At 37.4% G+C, this 26350-nt stretch overlaps 1 protein-coding gene across 8 annotated transcripts in view; it reads right to left on the minus strand.

Annotated features, from left to right (window-relative positions):
- Positions 1–26350, minus strand: part of MAPK10 (mitogen-activated protein kinase 10) — a 339249-nt gene that overhangs the window by 310986 nt on the left and 1913 nt on the right. For all 8 annotated transcript variants that reach the window (XM_037986452.2, XM_007999142.3, XM_073017471.1 and 5 more), the window contains one exon: positions 22735–22849. The gene's annotated coding sequence lies outside the window, so the exon portion shown is untranslated. The remainder of the gene's footprint in view (positions 1–22734; positions 22850–26350) is intronic.

Consider the following 26350-nt stretch of genomic DNA (forward strand, 5'->3'; position numbering starts at 1 on the left):
TTAAATAACACTTTACCTTAAATGAAACTTTACATTTAAATGCATCATTTTTTAATCATTCTCCTTCATTGGGAAGTTATTTTTTTTAATTATTCTAAAAAGTTTTAAAATCTCATCAAACACATGCTGTGGATTTAGGATTGGGAAGAAAAAAATGTGTAGAATCACAACACTTTAACATTCAGTGTAAAAGTGTTCTCAGTAACCTCAGCTCTCAGTAATAGAAAAAGGAAAGAATATCACCCATGAAATTACACAGAATTTTAGAGGATACATTTCAGTCCACCTTTGTATGGAGGCACCACTTGTGGTTTGACACAGCATAGTTCCACTGTGACATTTGTCACATTTTCCTGAGCCCTACCTTCCCACAGAGAAAAAGGCCATTTCATGCTGTAACCTTCCACAAAATCTTTCAGAAGAGCTTTTTAATAATTTGGAGGTTATAACAGAGATGGTGATCCAACCAACCTAGACAAAAGCCTACGGTCAATATTAAACCTGACTGAAATTACAAGAAAAAGTCCTGGGTGAAAGCACTCCATTTATGGCTGATTAAAATTTATAATGTATTTGTTCCCAAGATTCTCAAGAGAGAAGTAACAAATCTATTTGTTTCTGACCATAGGTTTTGCATCCAAATTTAAGACTGGTGACTGAGAGGTAATGGTAGTCAACTAATCATGGTATGGCTGTGGAGTTTTGTTTGTTTGTTTGTTTCTGTTTATTTTTAGAGACAGGATCTTCAGGATCTTGCTTTTTTACACAGGCTGCCCTCAAACTCCTGGGCACAATGGATCCTTTTACTTCTGCCTTCCAAGTAGCTGAGACTACAGGCACACGCCACTGCACCCAGCTGCAGAGATTTTTTCAAAAACCAACAAATTCTATAATGTACAACCAAGTATTACTTTATAAATATGTTAGGCCATACCTGCTTTCATCTAGAAAATAATTGCTAGAATGAGATAAATGGGTTAGTCAATACTCTCAGATAATATAACAGGAGAGTTCTGATAGGCATCAAACCAATTTCACTCCTCTCATAAAGAACCCCTCTTTGCTCTGCCCCGAAATCAAATCCTTTCCGTGACATTTTTCCTGTCCTGAGGAGTTGAGAATTCTCCTAGTCCTATCTCCTCACCTTCCCAGACAAAGTTCTACACAGCGTCATCTACACTTACTGTCTTCTTGATGCTCATCTCCCAGGAGGTCCTCAGCCTATTGCCGTCTGCCTTCTCAGGCTGTCACGACAGCAAACATGTTCTCATAAATGGTAAATGTCACTAAACCTAAGGGACAACTTTCAGCCTTAATCTTCCTTGGCCTCTAAGCAACGACAAGGCTTATAACTCCCTCTCTTCCTAGAGTTTCTGGACAGTGCACTCCCATGGTTTCCAGTAGAATATACAGAAAAAGCCCACAATCTCTGAAGCTAGAATGCCTGGTTTTAAATCAGCCCTACCATATACTGGTTGGTGACAGTCTCAAAGTTACTTAACCTTTCTGGGGCTCACATATTTTTCATCTGTAAAATCAGGGATCATAGTAGCACCAACCTCTCAAGAATATTAAATTGATCTAATATATGTAAAAACATGTACAGTGCCTGGCACATAGTAAGTATCATATATGTTTTAGCTTTTACCATTATTATTATTATTATTATTTTTTATGCTCCTTCTCTGGTCAGTTCTTCTTTGTTGGTATTTGTCAAGGTTTGTTCCTAGAATCTCTCTTTGCCCCATTATCCTTCTATTTAGTGATGAGGACTGACCATATCCTCCAGCCCATTCCTATTTCTTGAACTTTAAACACATATATGCAACTGCCTGCTGGGTATTTCAAATTCAACATGTCCACAGATGAATTCATCTTCTCCCTTCCAAGCCTGTTCCTCCTCAGTGTTCTCTTTCTCTAAAATTACAACCACCTCCCACACAGGCATCCAAGCCAGAAAGCACGAATCATGCCTGACTGTCATTCCCCTCATCTTCCAAATGCAAACAAGTCCTGCAGATCCTACCTACCTCCTTACTGTTTTTGAGAATATCCCTTCCTCCTCTAACTGTGTCAGTCTAGTCTAGGTCACCACTATGTCTCTCCTGGATCACCATATACCTTCACTGTCAGCCTTATCTTTCCCTAAACATTTTCCACATAGCAAAGAGAGCACACTTCAAATGCTCAAATCTGCTTGTGTTTCTGACTCCACTTAAAAGTCTTCCATGTCATGACTAATATGGTCCACAGAGCTCTTCATAATGTAATCTGACCCTGCATACTTCTTAAGCCTCATTTATTATCCCTCTCCCTCTTGCATAACTTTCCCCTCTTCAAATCTCTGTCCCCACTGGACCTTCACATACATATGCTGTTTCCTCAGCCTGGAACTTTTTTCCATCTCACAAACCTCCCCACTTCATCTGACTATTCCTGTCCAAACATGTTTCCTCAAGGAGACTTCCTCTGACACCCACAGTATATTCAGTACCCTACGCTCATAAAAAAAACCTGCAGTCTCTTAATAATATTGTTTTCTTACAATTTATTCAAATATTGAAAGTTAGCATGCAAATAAATAATTGGAAACTGTGATACATACTATGAAGGAAAACATCTGTTTCCCTCACCAGACTATAATCTCTTAAGGACAAGACCTTTTCTGAACTCAATGCCTAGAATAATAGTCTTTCACATGTATGTTATATATATTTGTATATAAATCTGTAGAAGAAGAGGAATATCATTAATGCCAACAGGAAAATACATAATGGAAAAGAAAGAGAAAGACAGCATCATTGCCTATCAGAACTCACCTGTTATATTATCTGGGAGAATTGACTGTCAATACCCATCTCCACACACCAACTTTGCACCTCCAATTTCATCTCCATAGCTTGAACGAAATGAAAGGTGATCTATGAAATAGCTGAGATAATCCCTGATACATGTTTTGAATTGGTCAAGAAATATTAACAATTTGTTGTACATGTTACATTGCAGTAGATATCAAACTCTATTCAAACTAAAAGACCTCAAAGATTGTAGAAGCTAAAGGCAAATGATATTATATGAAACAAGTACAAGAAATTGGTATACAAACAATATGTAAAAAATAATTTTTTTAATTTAAAATCTGTCTGTAATGAATCTGCCTTAGAGTCCCAGGTAATAAAAAATAACCAATAGAAATGGCAGACTAAAAATATGTTGGGGTTTTTTTTTTATATTTTTGCTCTTTATCTTTTTGCTCTTCCTCTCTCACCCCCTTTTTCTTCTTCTCTTACTCCATTCTTTCTCCCTCTTTCTCCTCATCCCCTGCAGTAAATAATATACTATTGTATTAGTTTGTTTTCACACTGCTATAAAGACGTACCTGAGACTGGGTAATTGATAAAGAAAAGAGGTTTAATGGACTTACAGTTCCACATGGCTGGGGAGGCCTCAGGAAACTTACAATCATGGTGGAAAGTGAAGTGGAAGCAAGGACCTTCTTCACATGGAGGCAAGAGAGAGAAGTGCATGCAGGGGAAATGCCAGACGCTTATAAAACCATCAAATCTTGTGAGAACTCACTCACTACCATGAGAACAGCATGGGAGAAACTGCCTCCATGAGCCAATCACCTCCCTCCCTTGACACGTGGGGATTACAGGTCCTTCCCTCCAGATGTGGGGATTACAATTGGAGATGAGATTTGGGTAGGGACACAGAGCCCAACTACAGCAACTACATTATTCATATAATGTCAGAGATATCCCCCTGACTGGAGATTTGTCAAGGAAATCAAACTAGAATCAAAAGATTTTTAAATATAAAAATAACATTATAATTTTTGTTAAAATCAAATAGTAAATGGATAAACAAGGAAATGTCAGACAATAATCTTGAGAAAACAAATAGAACATGAAATTACTTCTATAAATTAATGTCGGATAATTGCTAAGAGCAGAATCAATTTTTTGGAAGAGAGATAACACAAAATGTTTCAAATTGTTTTCTTTTAAATTGGTGGTATGGGTATTTTGGGAAAGAAAAATCAGTATAACTAACTCCAGAACTTCGTCTTAGCTATTTGAGACCTCGTCTTAAGCAGAATTACCTGTTTTAACTTAAGCCTGAAAACCCCACTTTTTCTTGTAAGAACTTATTTGGAGCTTCTGTCAAGTAATTGGGGCTACCCACAGACTACTGAACAGAGGACAATTTTATCCAGGAATTCCTTCCACTTTTATCAAATAACAGCTTTGGAAGGGACAAACAAGGAATCATCAAGAGGGGGAGAATACAAGCCTACGACATCATATCAAACAAGGTCTTTGCTCAATGACATGCCAGGGAGGTCTTCCCTCATCCCTCTATCTGAAACTGAAACCCTCCACTACACTCCGTATTCCATATTTCTGCTCAACATTCTCCTTGACCATTCCTACCATCTAATATACAAAATATTTCATTTATTCATCCAGTTTGTTTTCTGTCTCCTTCCACCAAAATATAAGATCCACAACATCAGGAATGATTTTTTTCTTTTTTTTTTTTTGTGACGGAGTCTCACATTGTTGCCCAGGCTGGAGTGCAGTGGTGCGATCTCAGCTCACTGCAAGCTCCACCTCCCGGGTTCACGCCATTCTCCTGCCTCAGGCTCCCAAGTAGCTGGGACTACAGGTGCCCGACACCACACCCAGCTAATTTTTTGTAGTTTTAGTAGAGACACAGTTTCACCGTATTAGCCAGAATGGTCTCAATCTCCTGACCTCGTGATCTGCCCACCTTGGCCTCTCAAAGTGCTGGGATTACAGGTGTGAGCCACTATGCCCAGCCAGGAATGATTTTTTAATCTATCATATCCACTACTGTATTCCCACAGCTAGAACAGGACCTGACACATAGTAGATGCTCAATAAATATTTGTTGAATGAATAAATAAAATAAAATCTATTATTGGAATCAATATGGTAACTGACAGTGCATTTCACATTACCTTTACCTCTACATGGTTCAGTTTAATGTAGCTAGAAGTCTTCTCATAGATTAAATTTAAAAATGATTTTCTGCACTAATGATAAGAGTTCGATAGTCACCTTGATCAACAAGGAAGTGCTAATCACATATGAGTCAATTCAGATTAACTCCCCAGAAATTACTCTGTATCCACATTTACATGAGTGGATGTCCAGAAGAAAGTATATAGTAAGTTCCTTTGTTTGGAGAATCATAAAGGAGAAACTGCCTCACACCAGAAATGGAATGGGGAAATAGAAAGTGGTGAGAATTCTGGGTCCTCAAAATGGCAGACATCTGCACCCACCATGATCAGATAATCCAGAGCAAGTTTGCAGCCTAGGAGGAGGGACCATGGCAAACAGTCCTTGTATCAGTGCCTGGATCAAGAGCTGGAGTAGAGGACCCAATTAATCTGCCATTGCCATTCCACATACAGTAAAGAAAATGTTGCTTGCTAATTCCCTGGAGAATTCAAGAACTGATGTGCTAAGGCCAACTGAATATCACCCGGAATTCCCTACCTAGCACTCAAGGTTCTATTGATTTGCCCAAATAGATGTCAAATATCCAGTATTATCAGACTGGTCAGTTTTTCCTTATCAGATATGCTCTTACAATATACATTTGCCATTTTTCAGCTAATTGCTCAAATTCCAATTTCCTCCAATCCAATCTATCTACTTTCCTTAAGATGTAATGGCAAGACATCTTCCTCTCTGCCTTCTTTGACTAAACTAATTCCATACTGCTCTTCTTCTCAGATTTCCTGTGGAAATTATAAAAATAATATCTTAGATTTGCAGAGAAGTTGAGAATCTACAGAGCTCATTCATGGTAGTGTCCCCCCAGTTCCCCTCCCACCCACACACACTTTCTTTCTGTATCCTAACCAAAAATCTTAGAGTGCCTTGACCGTTTCGTGACCCAGCCAGTTGTAGGTTTTTCCCAGTAGGCTTGAACCCAAACTGGGGCTTTGAACATTCCTAAGCACTAATAAAGGCATCTAGGTCATTGCCCAAAATACTCAAAGAAACTGGCTGTAGCCCTGAGCTGAATTTCTGAAACCCTAATATAAACTCCCTACCCTTACCCGCTTCTGCAGACAAACCTATGTAGAACACTCCTTTCGTCTTGTCTATCTTGAGGACTGCTGCAGCGCTCTGTAAGTTACCCTAATAAATGTTTTGGACTGATCCCCCTGGCATTTGGGCTTCTTTCTTTGGAATCCCAACTGGCCCCATCTCAGGACAGTTTGGGGCATGCTCTTGTGGGGACTCCCCTGCTCTGGGGGTGAGTACAGCTTCAGGTTCTGCATTCACATACTTACTTAGAGAAACAAACAGCTGAGTACTATTTTATACACACATGTTTTTCTTGTACCTGCAAGCCCTATAGCCTCTCCACAGCTTGCTCTTCCCAATCCTAGTAGGGTTCACCCAGGAGTACACATGTTAATGAGGAAATAAAATTAGTTTATTATATTGAAAAGTACTCCCAGGGCATTTGTCTTGATAACAGCTGAGTTTATTTTGTTATTTCAGTGATGAAAGTGCTTGGTAATGATCCAAAGCAAACCAATCTTTTTCAAAGTTTTTAGTGTTTAGTGTTAACAACAAAATGTAATGCTTAATGTTAACAACAAAATTCCCTACCTGACACGGTATTAAAATATTTTACATTCAATTTTCTCAAAGACTCAGGTATGTGCTACATGCCCATTTTGCAGATTAAAAACAACAACAACAACAACAAACTAAGTCCTAAAAATGCTAACTAATTTGCCCATATAAGCAGATTGAGAATCCGAATCTGCTCTGTATGACTTGAATGCAGAAGCCCTTAGGCAACACACTCCGCAGTCAGGCACTATTCTGTTACACACAGTGTACTGTCAGGGCTGCAGGACAACAGGAAGTCATCTCAGGTATCACCAGGGACATTCAGGGTATAAAGCAAATGTGTACAACTGCCTGGGGCCTCAGGCAGATCCATGCAGTGACTAAGGGAGGCAGCAGGAAAGGGAAGAAGAGGCTGAAGCTAAATAAGACTGGAAATATTCAAGTAAACCATGCTCCCACCTCATCCTCAAGATAAAAAGAGCTTTTCTTGGGGAAAAAGGACGGAAGGCTTCACTTCCACACACACCGCTGAGGTTCCAAGTGTTTAAGAGATTGTCTTACCTTCTTTTCTTCTTTAGTGCTACCTACCAATCTTCCTTTTAACCAGATTTATCTGACCATATGAATAGATTCAGGGTTTGAAAAAGGTCAACACAGTGAGCCTCTCAGTCATTAGCCTAACAGTCTAATTTTCTTTTCCAAATATTATATTCAACTTTTTTATTTATTGTCATAGAGCATAATGGATAAATGCACAGATTTTGTTTTGCCATTCACTCACTGTGGGACCTTGGAAATGTTGCTTAACGTCTCCATGCCTCAATTTACTCATCTGTAAAATAGGGATAACAACAGCACCTATCTCTTTGGAGATACTGTGAGGAATAAATGAGATAGTATATGTAATGTACTTGAGATATTGCCTGACCCAAAATAAGCTCTCCATAAGTATTTGCTATTATAATTATTATATAAGTAATGTGTCATAAGGATTATAAAAAATGATAGCTAATATTCAATGAACAATGATGCTAAGCGCTCCCCATTTATTTCTCATATAAACCCTGAAAGGTAGACATTCTTACTGTATCAATTTTACATGAAACAGAGGCCCAGAAATGTGAATTCACAAATAACCCAGGCAACAAATGATAGAGTTAGAACTCAAGCCTACCAATCTACTGCAGAATCAAGCTCTTAACTACTATATTATTTCTAGTAGGTAATGATACTTGCTAAAAGATACTAAAGCTTTGCTCTGTGCCAGGCATAGCTGCAATAGCTTTACAACTCTTTCTTCAATTAATTATCACAACCGCCTTATGGAATGGATGCTTTTATTGTTTTCAATATACGAAGGAGAAAACTGAGGGACCAGGCATTAGACAACTTGGCCAAGACCACATATTGTATTAGTTCGTTTTCACTCTGCTATAAAGAACTACCAAAGACCAGATAATTTATGAAGAAAGGTGGTTTAATTGATTCACAGTTCATCAGGTTGCATAGAAGCATGGCTGGGAGGCCTCAGGAAACTTCCAATCATGGCAGAAGGTGAAGGGGAAGCAAGTTCACCTTACCATGGCAGAGCAGGAGAGAGAGAACAAGGAGGGAAGTGCCACAGTTTTAAACCATCAGATCTCATGAGAACTCACTCACTATCATAAGAACAGGATAGGGGAAATCCACCCCCATGATCCAATCACCTCCCACCAGGTCCCTCCCCTGACACTTGGGGATTACAATTCATCATGAGATTTGGGTAGGGACACAGAGGCAAACCATATCACACATCTCATATGTGACTAAGGTAAGTGTACCCCATACGAAGAAGTAAACAAAGCAGAGGTGCTAAATTTTCATCTCTGTGACCTACTACCAGAGAGAAGATAACAATTTTCAAAAAGGAAACTCCCTTCTGGTATGTTCATCTGAACAGTTTCTAAGCCAGTGTGACTCAGAGGAAAGACTCAATACTGGAATCATAAAAGAAGAAACTGATTAAATGCTAATATATTTGGTTTTACCTTACTACTCAATCATTTTCTGCCTCTACTAGCAGCCATTTTCAATAGTCATTTTTAATGTCCTATACCATTTGAATAGAATATAATCCACTATTAGCAAATATGGACCAACTTTTCACATGAAACAAGACCATTGGTTTCATTTGGTTCATGACCCAAGGAAATTATGGAGATGGTGGCTGAGTATCCATTCTACGTAACTATGACACAAAGGAGAATCTGCCAATGATATATTTGGTCAAAACCCACAGGAATTTACAGTCATGACTTAACAATACTAATGGATAACAATTGATAAGGTGTGAAAAAGGATCATACACTAGCCCAATATACTCTTGAAGTCTTTGTGCAAATTAGAAAGATGCGCTTTGTGCTGCTATAAAGACACATGCACACGCATGTTCACTGCGGCACTATTCACAAGACCAAAGACTTGGAACCAACCCAGATGTCCATCAATGATAGACTGGATTAACAAAATGTGGCACATATACACCATGGAATACTATGCAGCCATAAAAAAGGATGAGTTCATGTCCTTTGTAGGGACATGGATGAAGCCGGAAACCATCATTCTCAGCAAACTATCACAAGAACAAAAAACCAACACCGCATGTTCTCACTCATAGGTGGGAATTGAACAGTGAGAACACTTGGACACAGGAAGGGGAACATCACACATTGGGGCCTGTCATGGGGCGGGGGCGGAGGTAGAGAGGGATAGCATTAGGAGATATACCTAATGTAAATGACAAGTTAACGGGTACAGCATACCAACATGGCACATGTATACATATATAACAAACTTGCATATTGTGTACATGTACCCTAGAACTTAAAGTATAATAGAAAAAAAAAAAAGAAAGAAAGATGAGCTTTGGTTTGGTGAGCATAACACAAACTTGATTGTAGCTTCAGCACTCTAAACCAAGGGCTTGGTGTATGTTCCAAACAGATCTTGATGAATCTGAGATAATACGGGAAGGTACTTTTAGAAGTCTTGAGAGACATGATCAGTAGCAAAAACAGAAACATACTGATATAAATCTTGAGAAGAGAATAAATACATGGGTCAAAAAGGAAAATGGTAAGCAAATTTTCTTTACAGGACAATTGTGTGGGAGGATGGCAATGTGTCATAGGAAATAATACTTGTCAATGGTTAGGACAAACTTATTAGATCCCTTATATTTATATCAGAATTAAGTACTTGACTTGCTGGAGAAAAAGCACAAGAGGAATATATGAAAGAGCAATGAAAAAAATTTAAGATTTTTGTGGATTTTTTAGAATGTTACTCTAGGTAATAAAAAGGTCATGATCAATTATGTTATCAGAAATTAACTACTAGAAGACAAATAATTAACAAGGAATGGTAAAGAACCCCAATTAGGAAAAGAGAAGACACGATGACAACGGTAATAAAAATGGACCAAAAAAGGAAAAAACAAAAAAAACCTGGCAGTTACTGAGCACCTAATGCTATCAGCTTTACCTTCATTACCTTCACAATAACCTTATGGGAAACATCATTATTAGTACCATTTTACAGATGAGGAAACTGAAGCATAAGAGGTTATGTGACTTAACCAGGATTTCATGTAAAGTAATAGAACTTGGATTTACACCCACGCAGTTTAACTCTGGAGTTTACCTGCTTGACCAACAGACTATACAGCCATGGGTTAAACTGACGAAAATAGCCAAAATTGACAAGAACATTGATGCAGGTAACTAGATACATCAAATATTGTCCCACCTCCATTTGCATAGGGAAAAGTCAGAATAATGATGTCCCTGATAGCGATGGAATACGTGACCAGAATAGAGTGATGGAAATAAGAAGATACAATGAAATTCAAATACTGTTAAAATGACTTCTCTACTAACCAGGAAAATAGCTTACAATAAGGAAGACTTAGAATAAACAAAATGGAATGAACTTCCATGTCTGGCTTCATCTTGCCTCTGGAATTGACTGAGAACAAGTTTGCTGTGTAGGCGTTTCATGGTAATGACTTTACTATTATTAACAATGACAACAGTTCCAGGCAGTATTTCATATTTACATAGCAGCCTTCAACATAGGAGCAAAAGTACCTGGCAAACATTCTCATTTTTATTATTGATGCCTTAGATTAATAAAGTGCCTTTCTGTCAAAGAGCTCATTAATCCTTATACAGACTCCTGTGACACAAATAGGCAAGCAATCCATTTCTACATTTTACATATGGAGAAACCAAAGCTCAAGGACCTGTGCATAATTGTTTAGCAAGACTGTAGCTGAGCCTAGAATGAAATCATAAAGAACCCAGTGTTTTCCTGCCCTTGAGTGAAACTCTATCACATTTACAGCTTCTTACTCCAAATTATCTGAGACATTGGGGCCTTCTTTAACAACTAGACCCTCCCACTCAGATTTTTACTGCCTCTTGTTCAAGCTGGATTCCCTCTCTCTCCTTCCTTTTAACTGCCTCTCTTATCTCTCTTCTTCAAACCAACATTACTGCCAGAATCATTTTCTTAAATCTGTTTAGAGAAAAAGGAGAGGTTCTTCATCATCTATAGAAACAGACCCCAAATTCCTTCCCAGATCATTCAAGGCCTCCCCCAGTCTGGCCCCAATCTATTTTCCTAGCCATGTCTCTGATACCATGTCCCCTATGCGTAAGTCATGCAAACCTAAACTTCCGAACTCCAAACCCACTCTGCTCCTTGATCATTCTGTTCCTTCTTCCAGAAATTACCTTTCCAACTCCAGCACTATCACAATATGTTTGCATTTCCGCCCCAGTGCTGTCTTCCTCATGAAGCCCTCCTGACTTACCAACTGGACAGGACTGCTTCCTCCAGCTCCTCCATGTTTAGTCTTATTTGTAGCACTCATCACATTTTACCTAGGACTACAGTGACTTATGACAGTACATCTCTCGTTAGAACATTCTGTCACTGAGATTCCCAGAGTCAGGTCCCATGTCAGATTTTGTGACAGGTAATGGGTGAAAATGAGAAACATCCCTGCTTTTGTGAGGCTTATAGTGTGGCAGCCTTCCTCATTTACGGTACCTTATCTAAATGGCAGAACACTATTTTCTCAAGGGTGTTACATAATAGTGCCAGGCTAGATGCATAAAAGAGACATTTATTCATTACATACAACAGATACTTTTTAGGAGTGGTTCTCAAAGTATAGTACACAGACCTCTGAGGGTCCCCAAGACCTTTTCATGTGGCCCCCAAATTAGTCAAAACTAATTCCAAAGAATATGAAGACATGGTTCAACATTGTCACTCTCATACTCTCACAAGTGTATGGTAGAGTCTTCCAAAGGTGACTTGATGTGTCGTATAACAAAAAATTGAAAGAATAGGTAGATAGGAGAATTCAGCTGCTTTCTGTTAAAGCAGTCATTAAACAGATTGGCAAAAGGGTAAAACAATGCCACTTTGTCACTAATGTATTTTTATTTCTTAAAAGTAGTTTTCATAAACAGATAACATTATTTATGTTAACATGTAATGGGTTCACAATCATTCATTTTTAAATAAATTACATACATATTCAAAATTTTATATTTTAATTTATAAAATGGTAAATGCCAGTGGCTAAAACAGAAATTCTTTAGGTTTCTCAATACCTTTCAAGAATATAAAGGGATCATGAGACTGAAACGTTTGAAATTACTGCCTGCGGGCAGTGGGCTCATGTCTCTCGGCAGAACCTCATTTGAGAATGCCTGAGTAGAAGTTGAATTTAGAGACAGGGTCTTGCTCTGTCACCCAGGCTGGAGTGCTTATCACAGTCACTGCAGCCTCAACCTCCAGGGCTCTAGAAATTCTACTCCTCAGTTTCCCGAGTAGCGAGGACTATAGGCACACGTCACCACACTCAGCTGACTGTTTTATTTTTCGTAGTCAGTGTCTTGCTATATTGCCAGGCTGGTCTCAAACTCCTGGGCTCGAGCAATCCTACCTCAGCCTCCCAAAGTGCTGGGATTACAAGCGTGAGCTACCATGCCTGCTCTCAACTTCTATCAAAGAAACTATCCTATGTGTGAGATTTATTCACAAGATTTTCTCCTTTCTCTCCCCACCCCCAAAGCTCCCTAGTTTAATAATGAGCTGCTTGGGAACAGAGACTAAGTCAAACTTATCTTTGTTTCTGCACCTGGTACAGAGTAAACAGTCAGTAAATATTTGTGGGAGGGAGGGAGGAAGGGAGGGAATGTGGGGGGAGGGAGCAAGAAACTGTGTGATATTTATTCTTCCAAGACTCTACCACAGTAATCTGCCCATTGAAAATATCTGTTAACTTCATGTAAATGTGTTTGTATTGATATCATATCTAAAGTGACCAAGGCTTCAATAGTTTCACCTGGTATATTAGAAAATCCCAGTAGAGTTTAGAAATCATTATTTCTAAAGGCAAATTTTAAAAGATTTCTCTCATAAGTAAATTAATAAACAAGTCTTTGTGCACATTAGTCTTTCATTAGCAAAGGATAATTTTGGGATAAAGAATGATGCAAACTTGGAAAACTGATATGGTCAGTTTGGCTGGCTATGCATAAACTACCTATCTTCCTTATGGATAGTACATCTTTAATAACTAGAAGTGACTTCCTATATCTAAAATATCTTACTTCTTGATCTAGAGTAAATAAAACTGGGCAGAATTAAGCTTAAGACAACAAAAGGGGGAAAGTTAAAGCAAAACTGTGCATTGGCAAGTCCCTCTCTGAGAGCTTTCTGAGCCCTCTCTCCCCCTCCTAGCTGCTTTGCTTCCTCATGGAGTCCTTCACCAGCCAAGGCTTCCCTCCTCAAGGTACCCCACTTGAATGTGACCTCCTAGGTATTAGTTCATTCTTTAATTCAATCTGTGTGCAACTTAATCCCCGTAATTTTTACAATTGAAGAAATTTAGACATCATCTATTACAACTCTCATATACAGTTGAAGTTCAGCTTTGTCTTATCTTGAAATTATTTTTCGCTATTGAAGGACTAGTGTGCACAAATATTTGTGCATTGATTACTAATGAGAGAAATCTTTTAAAATTCACCTTTAGAAATCAGGATTTCTAAACTGTACTGAAATTTTCCAACATACCCAGTGAAACTATTAGTGCCTTAGTCACTTTAGAAATTAAGACTTGCCCAAGGGAATATTAATTCAGGACATAGCTGGGATAAAAATCTAGCATTAAGTCCTCTTCCTTTTCCAGAAACTATTTGACTAAATCTCCTAAACTCAAACAAATACTCTGCTCTAGACCATTCTTGATTCCTTCTCCATATAAAAATTTTTCCTATATATTCCTTCAGTGTCCTGCTATTTTAATGCACCATATTTATTCAAATGTGGTTAGTATCTATGATCCAAAATCATTATGACTAATTCACACCTTAATTCAAGTTAGTTTATCAGGTTAGCAAGCCAATCAATTTGCCTCATAACATTTCTATTTGAAGAGGAATGGTTGAAGTCTTCAACTAAAAGAATAAGTGGAAATTTTATACATTATATCGGGTTCAGAAACAGAGATAGATGAAAATCAGAATGTGTTTTGGTTTCTTACATTTTAACACAGAGTCAGACATCTATATAAAGGACCAAAATTACAATAATTGCAATGAATGAGAGTTTATTGCCTGTGATGTTTCACTTTGTTAACCTAAACCCTGGTTGACAACAGGATAGTCAAACAAATACATGACATGATACACAGGTATCACGAGCTATCTTCAGGGAATTGACTCCAGGACCACCCCTGAGGATACCAAAATCCAATGATGCTCAAACCCCTTATATAAAATGGTAGTATCTGCATATAATTTACACACATCCTCCCATATACTTTGCCAGCTCCGGATTACTTATGGTACCTGATACAATGTAAATTCTATGTAAATAATTATTATACTGTATTATTTATAACAAGGGGAAAATGTCTGTACGTGTTCAGCACAGACACAACCATCATGGGCCTAACTACATTTTCAAACCATGGTTGGTTAAATCTGTGGATGTGAAACTGCAGACACAGAGGGCTGACTATATTAGTCTGAAACTCACAAAAGATGACATACAGTCATCCCTTGATATATCCAGGACCTCAGGTCTCTAACCAAATCCATACATACTCAAGTCCAACAATCAGCCTTGTAGGAAAAGTCAGCCCTCCGTATCTGGAGGTTTCACATCCCAAGAATACTGTATTTTTAATCCAAGTTTGTTTGAAAAAAAAAAAAAATGTGTAAGTGGACCCACACAGTTTAAACACAGGTGTATAGCTTAAATTGTTTCCTACCCACTTTTTCACGTAGTTTTTGCTTAATATATTTTATTCAATCTTTTTGGCAGGTAATGAGTACAATATTATATATGTACTCGTGTGTGTGTGCACACACATATGTCTTAATGTAGAAGAGTATCTTTATTAAGATGTGTGTGTGTGTGTGTGTGTGTGTATATATATATATATATCTTAATAAACTAAACACCAAAGCAGAATTACATTCATTCTTAAGGTTTATAAGTGACTTTCTGAAAGCAATACTATCAAGATTGTTCACAAATTCGAAAGAGCTTAAAAGTCAGTCTCAGGATTTAAAGTACTAACAAACCACCTGGGTTTGTTACAAAAGTACAAATAGAAAGAAAACTTTAAATTTATGGTATCTACAATGCAAATAATAAATTATCACATAAGATGAATGCTGTTAAACTATACACTAAATTTTTCAAGTGTTAACCTGAATAGGTTTGTTATGCTAACGAATTTTTCATTAAAATCTCATACTTTGATTTTAATAGTAGTTCCTCTGATACCGGTTATCAAAACACAGATAATTCTTTATGAAGAACCTCAAATGTTTGCAGATGCTTACTCAGTCTTCAAATAAACTCCAGGAAAACCCTGATTTCTAAGAGAAAGTGTTGAATTTGTACTCCTGATCTGGCATCAAATTACTTGGGAACTCTCAAACAGTGACAGCCCCAAATGCATCTTCCTAAGAGACATAGCTACATGTTCTACCAATCAGCGGAGAAAAAATGTTTGTAAAAATTTTATACAATACTAGAGTGTCTTAGTCCATTCAGGCCGCTATAAACAAAATGCCATAAACTTGGCAGCTTATAAACAACAGAAATTTATTTCTCACAGTTCTGGAGGCTGGTAAGTCCAAGATACAAACAGACCCGGTGTCTGGTGAGGTTTCGCTTTCTGGGTCATAGACAGCGCATTCTTCCTGTATCCTCACATGGTGGAAAATACTAGCTAACTCTCTGGGGTCTCTTTTATAAGGACACTAATCCCAATCACCTCTGTTTTCATGACCTAATCACCTCCCAAAGGCCCCATCTGCTAATACCATCTCCTTGGGGTTAGGACTTCAACATTAGTATTTGGAGGGAACACAAAATTCAGACCATAGTCTAGAGCTACTTATATTGGTTTTACCAGGTTAAATACTCCTAAAGATTAAATTTCCCATCTTGGTAACTGTTGCAGCCATTGAGAAGCAAGACAGAACAGCACCACAGAATTAAACATCTCTGAATATTCTCTTATTCATCTCATTTGTAAGATATTTGATTCCACAAACTTGTTATGCTAATTTCTATTTCTTTTCACTTTGATTATGTTACTGTTACTATTCCTTGGAATTCTTATCCATATACTTACCTGGAATTCAAACTATATCAATATTTTAAGGCTCTATTTGGGTCCAATTTTCATCTTTAACACTACAAAGAATACAGCACAGTAATAAAAAGCATAGGCTCCAGAGTCAGAATCACGCACCACTAGCTGCATGACCTGGGGCACATTACTAAATCGTCTGTGCCTTGTCTTCATCTTTTGTAAAGTAGGAATGTTCAGCAGTATTGCTGTCAGGCTCAAGTGAACTAGGACATGCAAAGCACTATGAACAGTGCTTGGCATGAAGTAGTCACTCGATAAATGTTAGCCACTATTGTACTTCTTTATTATAAATCCCATTCTTCCTGTACTTCTCTGAACAACTATAGATTCATAAGTAATAAGGACCTTAGATCTTATAGTCATTTAGTTCAATCTCCCACACAAAGTAGTATCATCTCTAAAAAGCCTTTCATACTTGGTCAACCATGAAGATGGTTAAATACTTGCAGTGATGAAAACTTTACTACTTTTCAAAAAGCATAGGCTCAAACAGTTCTTATAATAAAAAAAAATTTATGTGCAGTACTTTCTTACTACCCATTCGTCTCTGAGTTCTGCCTTCAGTACAACCGAAAAACAATCCTGCATCATCTAACCTCTTTCACAGGAAAGCCCTTAAATATTGAAGGCAGTTGCTTAGTAAGTCGCACTCTCTAGCACTGCCGTCCTCTGCCTCGATCTTTTCTCTTCATTTCTCTTCTCTGGGCAAAACACTATAATTTCTCTTGTCTGTCCACCACAAGATATGTTTTCTATATCTTCACCATCCTCAACACAATCTTCAGGATGCACTTCATTTTATGAAAGTCATTCCTAACAGAGGGCATTAAGAGCTGCACAGAATATTCCAAGCAGGTTCTGAATAGTAAACATGACAGTATAACAGTTTGTTTAGGAAAGTAAGGCAGATTTTGGAAAAATTTACTTAATAACAACCATCAAAAAACAATGCTGTTAAATGAGCAAGTAAGTTAAATTTTTCTTTTGAGAGATTGGCAAACAACATAGGCTATTACCCTAACCTATTTAAATCAGATTGTGGACTCTCTGCCAGGCTGCCTTCCAGATTGTATCCAGAGTCAGAATTTGTGGTGTCTTTATGTAATCTGCTTTTATCTCTATGGAAGTCTCTTTAGCTATGTGTTTTTCTCTTCATGTGTCTGTCTTTGTCCTGCTTCTGTTTCTTTCTGTATGTCAATCTTTTTCATTCTTCTTTCTTTTGTCAATCATTCAATAAATATTTATGCAGTGCCCATCAAGTGTCAGGCACTGTATTAGGTATAAGAAGTTCAAAGACGAGTCATGCTCAAAATACCCCCTGGCTAAGGTGGGAGGCAAAGTAGATACAGACAGATAATAAACAGATAATAAGATACTATGGTAATACAGTGAGGTAGATAATGCACAGGTTACTGTGAGAGTACCAAGAATGACTGAATGCTGGATGAAAGGAATTTGAGAGGTTTTCAGGAGGAGACAGAATCTTACGAAATCTAAAGTGATTCTAAACAGTACTTTCAAACTTTAACATGTATTTAAATTCCCTAGGAATCTTGTGAAAATGCAGATTCTTAATCAGTGTGTCTGTCCGAGTAGTAGGACCTCAGATGCTGCATTTCTATCAGGCTCTAGGAGATGTCCATGCTGCTAGCCCCCAGACCATCACAGGGTCACAAACGTCTTAAAGGATGGAAAGGAGTAAGTAAGGGCTGTGCAGAGTGAATGCGGGCAGTATAAACAGCATGAAGTAAATCACAGAGGTAGAAAACACCTGATTATATGTGATGAGACTGAAGCACACTGGTGTTTCCAGGCAATTTAAAAGGTCATAAGTGTCTAAACTGGGAATGGATGGGAGTATGACATATCATTGTGTGTGAGCGTGTGTGTGCGTGTGTGTGTGTGTGTGACAGTCTCACTCTGTCACACAGGCTGGAGTACAGTGGCGCGATCTCGGCTCACTGCAACCTCTGCCTCCCAGGTTCAAGCGATTCTCCTGCCTCATCCTCCTGAGTAGCTAGGATTACAGGTGCCCACCACCATGCCGAGATAATTTTTGTATTCTTCTTTTTTGTTTTTGAGACAGAGTCTCACTCTATCGCCCAGGCTGGAGTGCAGTGGCATGATCGCGGTTCACTGCAACCTCTGCCTTCCAGGTTCAAGTGATTCTCCTGCCTCAGCCTCCCGAGTAGCTGGGACTACAGGCGCCCACCATCATGCCCGGCTAATTTTTTGTATTTTTAGTAGAGATGGGCTTTCACCGTGTTAGCCAGAATGGTCTTGAACTCCTGACTTCATGATCCGTCTGCCTCGGCCACCCAAAGTACTGGGATTACAGGCGTGAGCCACCACGCCTGGCCAATATTTGTATTTTTAGTAGAGACAGGGTTTCACCATGTTGGCCAGGCTGGTCTCAAACTCCTGACCTCAGGTGATCCACCAGCCTTGACCTCCTGAAGTGCTGGGATTACAAAGGCTTGAGCCGCCCGCCCGGCCAGGAGTATGGCATGTCTTAAGGAAAAGAGAAGTTATTATATGGATGACAGAGTATATCAAAAATTCTTTAAGTAGGGCAGTTATATGGTAACAACTGCAAATCAAATAACAAGTCTGGTGGCTTCACTGGTAGAATAATGGACAAGAAGATAGTATGCTAGGCTACTTAAATAAACCTGCTAAAGTTGAGGAGGATCTAAACTACGGCAGTAACAACAGATTTAGATGAAAAGGGACTGGTCTGAGAAATGGCTAGGAAATAGAATAGGTTAATTGTGTCATCACTTGTTAATTAAAATATCAGGTGGTTGTTATTCCTTTGCATTTTTTTGCAGGCATCATATCTATTCTTAACCTGACACTTAGTAACATGTGATCTTGGACAAACCACTTACCCTCTTTTATCAGTTGCTTCCATATCTTTTTTAAAAATGTGAAGATTTGACCCAAATGAACAGTGTCATTGCTTTAAACCCTAAAATTTATGAGTCTGTGAACTAAATTCATCTGATTGACTTGTAGATTCATAAAATGTATTCATAGTACCTACTATAATACCTGGACTTTATAAAATGAATTCTTAGTATCTACCACAATAGCCATATTTTATATATATATATATATATACACACAATGTATATATGAAAATGTATTGTATGATATATGTACAATAGATGACAATATATTACAGTACTAGTCATACAATGTGTGTATGTATATACACATACAATATTATATGACTATATGAATCTACCTAGCTGACAGGTATTAAAACTTGAGACTTTTAAAATCCTTCCTCTTCTTTGCCCACCACATTCATTACCAAGTCCAGTGGTTTGTTATATGTGCCCTACTGGCAATTCTTTGGTTTATGCACTTATTTTTTTAACTGGATTCCTGCAATAGGACCTTAAATGTTCTCCCTGGTTCCAATCAAATCCCTTCCAAACACTCTCTGAGATGGTAAAGAATTCTGGAGTCAGAAAGACTTGGACTTGAATGCTAAGTCCACTGTTCCTTAACTATGTGATTGTCAGCAAGTGATTTAACCTCTTTACACCTTCGTTTCCTTACCTCTAAATTATAGGGATACTAGGAAGATGAACTGTTTGTAAAGTACTTACTGTAGTGCCTATTCCACAGTGGGAACTCAGTAAGTGTTAGTTATCATTTTGAAAGACACATCTCAAAAAGATTAGAGCAGGTACTTCAAAAAAGATGAAAATCAAATTACAAAAAAAAAAAAAAATGGAAAGATGCTCTTCTTCATTAGTAATCAGCAAAAGGCAAATTAATACTTCTAAGAGTACAATTATGTATCTACCTGATTAGCAAAATTTAAGAACTTGTAAATCAAGTGTTGGTGAGGATGTAGAATTTCTCATGTACTGCTGCTGGGAATGTAAATTGATGCAACTGATGGGGAAAATATTTTGAAATTATTTAGTAAAGTTAAAGGCGCACATACCCAAAAACTCAGCAGTTCCTTCCCTTGATATTTATCCTAGAGAAGGGTAAATATCAGAATCTATGAGAACTAATATATATAAACATAAAAATGATATTATATTTATATTTATACTAGCATTAAGTAAAATATATTTAATCTAAATGTTCAACAACAATAGACTAGATAAGTAAATATTAGCATATTAATATGGTAGAATACTATACAACAATTTACATGAACAAACTACATGCATGAACATGAAAGAATCTCACAATGTTAGCAAAATAATCAGGCGATTGAAAGTATACATGCTATAATTCCAAATATATGGAGCTGAAGCATAGGCAGAACTAAGATTCACAGCCTAGAGATGCACAGATAGATGGAAAACCTCCAAGGAAAACAAGGTAATGTGCATGACAAAAGGTGGGATAGTACCTAATGGTTACCTCTGGTGGGGAAGGAAAAGTATGTGATCCAAAAGGGACACATAGGGGTTTGCTGGGAGTCTATTACATCAAGTTGATTTATTTGTTTGATTTGTTTTATGTTGTTTGATTTGTTTACATTATGTTTGATTTATAATTATTCTTTAACCTGTATTTGTTTTATACACTCTTCTATGTGTATGGTATATTTCACAATTAAAAAATAAACTGATTATGTCAGACTCCTACTTAAAATCTTTCAAAAGCTCTTCACTTTGAAACAAAATCCAAACTCCTTAATTTTGTCTAAGAGATCCTTCATGGCACATATCTTGTATCCCGCTTCAACTTTATCTCTGCCACTACCATTTCTGCTTCAGCATAGTAAATGACACCTAGTATCCCCATACAATCATGCTCTCTCAGGCTTCCGGGCCTGTTAAAAAATGTTCCCACTGTGCACCGCATCCTCCCTTCCTCTGGCTATACTTTCACTGTGCTTAATAGTCCACTAAAAGATCCCTTCCTCTGGGAAGGCTTTCTTGACTAATCTCTACCACATCTGTGTTAGAGTCTCCTCTGATGCACTTCCTTTGGCACTCTAGACTTACCCATGTAATAGCACTTTATGAGTGCCACACTCTTTAGAACACAACTACCCCCATTAATAAGCACATTTTATTATAAGTACCACACTCTTTAGACTGAAGGCTCCTTTAAAGCAGGGACTGTCTTTTATCTACCCCAAAAGCTAAACATGCTACCTACATCACAGATTCTCAAAAAGAGTTTGATTAATGAATTAATATTCAGAATGGAGAGAACATAGTATGCTTTCTACATCACTGGGAGTAACACATACTATATTAGGTTCCATCATATAAAATTGTCCTAAAATTGTATTTTAGGTCAAAAATGGTTTGTTATTGGCAATTGTATATAATTATTTATAACACTCATTGAATACATGTTAATTAAGTGCAGTATAGTGATGGCTATTAGATCTACTTTCTCAATGTAATGGTAGACAGATGGTTTTTTATGAATTGTTTTATAAAATCACAATATGAAATAACTCTAAGATTAATTTCATCAGTCTTCCACAATTATACGTTATGCATTAATTCACAGGGCAGCCTACCTATCTAGAGTTATATAAGCCACTAGGCAAATGAAAGAAAGATATTGATCACTAGCTCAAAATAGCTTCTTTTGGAGTTTTATAAGCACCACAGTCATACTCTAGTTCTCAAAGATGTTATCTGACAGATTATAACTCGTTCATTTCTGCTGGAATCTATTGATTATTGACTTTGGTGACTATGAAGCACCAAGTATTTGATTTAAAAGGACATTCTACCTGTGTGTGCTGATATTTTTATAAATTAATAAGTTTTTAAAGTCATTCCAACTAAGCAGAGCAACTGGATCTATTTTTAATATTGTTTTGTTAAGCAAAAGGATTTGTAGGCTAAAATGCCCATGAATTGAGTTTTATAAAACTGTGATTTCTCTTCTCGTATTTCAGAAGAGCTAAACGGTGTGTGTGTCTGTGTCTGTGTCTGTGTGTGTGTGTGTTTTCCTGAAAGAAACTGAAAACCATAATTTAGCTCAGAACCAATTTTTCTACTAAAGGAGATGAATCTGTAAAATATAGTACAATGCTGCAAGTAATAAAAGTCACTTAAAAATAATGGTACCCAGCTGTTACTCTGCCACATGAAAATGTTAATTGCAGGTATCATCCATGGTGGTAGTATTACAGTGTTATATGCTGCACTCATGCACCTCAAGACTTTTCACTACTGTATGTGGTGTTAGTAGTACCACACCAACTATTAAACTTCTGTTCTATTGATTTTCACTTCTGTAGTTGAAATTATTTGGAGCAGTATTTCTCCAGATCCATATACCAAACAATATGCAATATTTAAATTGGCTATATAGATCACAGTTTTCATACTAAGGAATATTTTTAAATTGGCAACTCACCACAGCTTGTATGGATTCTCATCTATAGGAAACAGGTCTAATTCAACAGCTTCTTGTATGAGTTGCCATAGTGAAGATCTGAGATGGGCCTGCCGTTGGTGTTTCTCACACTAGCCTGAAAACAAAGCCGAAAAACAGACGAGTTTGATTTTAAGATTTAAATGGGAATTTCACCTGTATTTAGAAAACCAAAAAGCTGACATCAAAGACAACTGGTTACTGTGTGGGTGAGTGCAGGCAGAGGAGAGAAAACATCTCAAGATAGTTATCTCTATTCATAATTTATTGCAAGCACAAGAACTTTGATGTTATAATACCAGAACAACTATTTTAATATCTGAGCATAAACTAAATTAGTAATTCTTATTTCAGTTGATATAATTGGTCTTATGATATGAATTTGGTTTTCTAATACAAGGCACCCCACTTATCATTAACTGGGACAGCTCCACTGTTACATATATTTACATATTCTGCTTTTCATAAAAGATTTCATTGGAACAATGGTTACATAGGTACCAATAAAGGAGGAGAATTTTGAAAAACCTCTGAAGTATGCAAAAGAAAGTAAACCTAAGCTGGAGCTAGTCTGAAGAGACTTGTATTTATGTTCTTCTAGTTACAAACCTACTTTTTCACCATTATAGCCTGTTACTTCCCAACATTATATTAAAGAAGATTCTTCAGAATATGTGACATTCTACCCAATGTCAAACCATAAGTTTTTATTTCTAGTTTGGAAAATATGGTGATCATACCCAAAATAGGCCTCTTCTTTACCCCCAACTAAGAGTCTCTTTCCTGCCCAGGTGCTTACAATTACTCCTAGGACTACCACCCTCTCACTATCCCACGACCTCACCCCGACACCCCAGTGTGGCCCCATTGTCACCTACCACCACTTCAGAGGAGGTGAATTCCTTTCTCCTGTGAATTTCTATTGCACTCATTATCAAAACACTAATATGATCCCTTGATTTTATACCATCTTTATTGTTATTTAGCCTCATCTTCCCAAATGGCAGAAACTGTGTTACAGTTTCCCAATTTTTTCTACCATAGCTCTTAGCAGAGAATTCAGTACATGAGAGAGATTCATTCAATGAATATTTGGTGTGTCCCTATTGTGTGCCAAATAGACAAGGTCAGTCCCCGATGGGGATTAAACCTTAGTAGAGAATACAGGTAATACAAGAATAGGCAATTACTATCTTATATAAGTGCTGTGATGGAGCTTCCACCTACAAACACCGAATAAACATTGCCAAATAAACAGACCTAACCTAGGAGCTTCACTTCACTATCAGTGCTTTCAGATCCTATTTCCAATGTATAAGAAGAGGACAATTGCTTTAAACAATCCATTTTCAGAAAGTACACAGGGTACCCAGGCAGGTTAACACAGACAAACAGGAGTCAGTTTTATTTCTATGAAGACAAGTCACTAAGATGAATTTCTAGAACTTTAAAGTCACTGCTGTTTTTGTTTTTGTTTTTCTTTACACACACACACACACACACACACACGTACAAACACAAGGTAGTGAAAATCCTGTTTATTACTGTGCAGGTCACTGCAACTGCCCGATTGCCCTATAGGGAAGCTTTGCCTTAAACCTGTACACCACGCAGGGTTTTAGAGCAGCTGTGGTTAGGGATGCTTCTCAGGAGACTGTATTCATTTCTTTTTCCACTGAAAACTTTAATTTCCATTCCTACGAGCATTATTTCCATAAGCCTCAAGGGTTTTACATCTCATAGTCACCAGAGATAAGAACAGTAACGAAAGCCATAGTGGCTTGTTATGGATCCAAAACATCAAATAAACTAGAAAATCATTTACTAGAAGTAGTATATGTGTATTTTTTTAAACCTAAAATATATAGTATATTTTTAAACCTAAAATGTTTCTATTTAGTGATTTTCAATATTACCTGATATCTCCTCTTAAGAGTTTCTACCAAGATTCACAATAAGAAATAAAGCTTCTCCCTATTAAATACAGAAAACAAAAGGTACATAAAACACAGTTTTTGTATTTTCCCCTTCTTTGCCTTGACTGGCTCATGAGGATAAAATGTACTCAAACTGAAAAACCTTGAGTCAAAACCTTACAACTTCGCTATGCAAACACGTACGGGTAGGTGAATTTGTGAAAAGATGGGCTCGAATTCTAAGTTACATTTTTTAAACAATCAATATGCAGCATGATCTTTTTATCTGAATCAGCAGTACAGTGTCTCATCTCAGACTTATGTAATGCAATAAATACATCCAATATGCCAAAGAAGCAAATGTACTCTGTTCTTCTTTACCAGTAAGCGTCTCCCCTACTAGTCTACAGGCCCAACTTTTTCCACAAGTCCTTGGTCCTCAGAAGAAGGTGCAATAATAGATGCCTGTGTGGTAGGAGGAAGGCACTCAGCAGTCCTGCAGCAAATAGAGCATTGTACTCCATTCTTGTCACTACTGGACACTTCCGTGCCTCTTTCTGCATGATTGTTGCAATGTCCAACCAAAAGCTTAAAAGAGACCGTAAGAGGAAATAGAAAGGGCAATGAAGAAAGAATTTAAGACAACAATGTGTTTGCTTCTCATTCTAATTGAAGGCAGTCTCTCTTGCTCCGAGTCCTTTATTCTGATAAGAAACCAAGCAATCACTCTATTTGAACACAACAATTCCACTGAAAGTCCTTTGGCTACAAATGTGACCTGAGGCCAGAACTAGAGCATGAAGAGAGAACATCTATGCTCATATTTAACAAACAAGTAAACATCCAATTTGTCTTTAGCTTTTAGTATCAGTATAAAAAGAATTTATAACTAGGCTTACATCCAAAGAAACAGATTCATTTACATGAAACCACAATAAAACCTTAAAAATATACTTATGCCTTTAAACATGGGAAGTTTTTTTAGATTACTTAGGTTGGGCAAATTTGTTTTGCTTATGATATTCCTGTAGGATATACTAAGAAGGAAAATCTTATTAATTTTCCTATAAATTTAAAATATTTACATTTTATAGCATTGACAATAAATTCTCAGTTCATTCTAACCTTAAAATATATAGACCACGTACTATGAGACCATTAAATACTAATAGCTGCAGACATACCAGACAATGACAGCAAAAACACACTCAGCCCCTCTGGGATCTGTTCATAAACATCCCCTTCCAGCATGGCAAACACACTCCTCTCAACAGCAGATGCTGTTCTGGGGCGAGCAGGAAGGAAGCTGGAGGCAGCTGATTTTCCCACTCTACATATAATTTCTTACTGCCTCATTATCCAGAATCTTTTTACTGAAACTGTGAGGATTTTTTAAGAACAGGAGCCCCTCAAATTAAAGACACTTTGCAACAGCAGAGGAATGACATGCATATGAGGAAACATGAAGACTCTCTAATATTTAAGGTCACACCACCTTTGTCATCTGATTTTCTAGTCCCATTGTAGGGGAGAGAAAACCCAGCTTGCTCTACATAATAAAATAAGCTAATCCAATACTTTATGTCAATTTTAAGAGTGTGATCAAGGTAGAGAGGGGGATACATACCAGAGGCAGCCAAACTGCTACATCCAAAGCATCCAACCCCTAAAATCTAATGGTT

The sequence above is a fragment of the Chlorocebus sabaeus genome, chromosome 7, assembly GCF_047675955.1.
Source record: "Chlorocebus sabaeus isolate Y175 chromosome 7, mChlSab1.0.hap1, whole genome shotgun sequence".
NCBI classification, from domain to species: Eukaryota; Metazoa; Chordata; class Mammalia; order Primates; family Cercopithecidae; genus Chlorocebus; species Chlorocebus sabaeus.